This window comes from Carlito syrichta, unplaced genomic scaffold (genome assembly GCF_000164805.1).
Source record: "Carlito syrichta isolate Samal-C Ts95f unplaced genomic scaffold, Tarsius_syrichta-2.0.1 Scaffold135679, whole genome shotgun sequence".
NCBI lineage: Eukaryota > Metazoa > Chordata > Mammalia > Primates > Tarsiidae > Carlito > Carlito syrichta.
Genome location: NW_007079775.1, coordinates 5,589 through 6,615, shown reverse-complemented (window position 1 = coordinate 6,615; position 1,027 = coordinate 5,589). Strand labels below are relative to the sequence as shown.

At 63.0% G+C, this 1,027-nt stretch overlaps 1 protein-coding gene across 1 annotated transcript in view; it reads right to left on the bottom strand.

The window, feature by feature from the left end:
• DNASE1L1 (deoxyribonuclease 1 like 1) overlaps window positions 1-807 on the bottom strand; it is a 5,192-nt gene extending 4,385 nt beyond the window's left edge. Inside the window, exon 1 of the mRNA XM_008049483.2 lies at window positions 755-807. The gene's annotated coding sequence lies outside the window, so the exon portion shown is untranslated. The remainder of the gene's footprint in view (window positions 1-754) is intronic.
• Window positions 808-1,027: the final 220 nt, after the last annotated feature.

Sequence of the window (1,027 nt, the reverse complement as noted above, 5' to 3'; positions counted from 1 at the left end):
TCACGGCAGATGCAGCCAGGCCGGGGGAGGCGCGAGTGCTTTCCACTTCCATTGGCTTGATTGCTGACTCCCAAGGGTGTATGTACTTAACGTGATCTCAGATACAGGCAAATGCCCCTCCACTGTGATGCGTGATGGGGCCTCTTTTCCACCCTTGCCACCATCCGCCAGCTCTCATCTTGCCAGCTGGAGCTCTCCTCCTCCGGCTCACCTCTCTGAGTGTATCTTTAGGTAGGGCTCATCCTGACCTTGAGGGCTGCTGGGCGCCTGAGGCTCAGATTCCTCTGCTGCTTTTCTCCGCAGCCCCGTGTATCCCCTCAGGCTCTCTTTCGGCCTCGCTTAACCTCTACCTGTTTTTCGGCTCCCAACCTTTCTGTTCTTTCCTCTCTGTCTCCCTGTCACAGTGGCTCCCTCCTGGCTGGCCTTGATGCCTCTTTCTCCCCGAGCACCTGCTCTGTCACTCATGCTAGTTTGGATTCGCTGCCCTGGTGCCTTTTGGGGGACATATTTGAGCATCTGGGCAGCCCTGGGCTGGCACCAGCATGCTTGAAGGCTCTGGGGCTAGGGGCCACCACAAGGGCTACGGGTAAGAAGAGCCAGAGAGAACGACTGTTCCTGGCCTCAGCCCACAGCTCAGCTGGGGCAGCCAACACCAGCCTTGGCCCCAGCCCTGTGGTTTCCTCCCCGTCCCGAGCACCTCCCCAGACAAGGGGCAACCTCCTCCCTCCTTCCCTCTTCCAGAGGGCTCCCCTACCTGCGCAGGCCAGCGAGTCACCACGTCTGCCTCGGCCTTAAGCGGATCGGGACGTCCCAGAAGAGCAGCTCCTGCCTGGGTAGGGACGCGAGGAAATAAAAGAGGAAGAAGCCGTGGCCCTACCATCCGGGCCGGCCGGGCGTGGCTTGCTGTCCAGCAGGCCTGCCCCGGCTCCGCCCCTCCTCCGCCTGGGAACGGCCGGGTGGCCCGCCCACCCTCGGGTCCCGCCCACCTCCTGGGTGCGACGTGGGACCGCCCGCCAGCCGAGCCCGG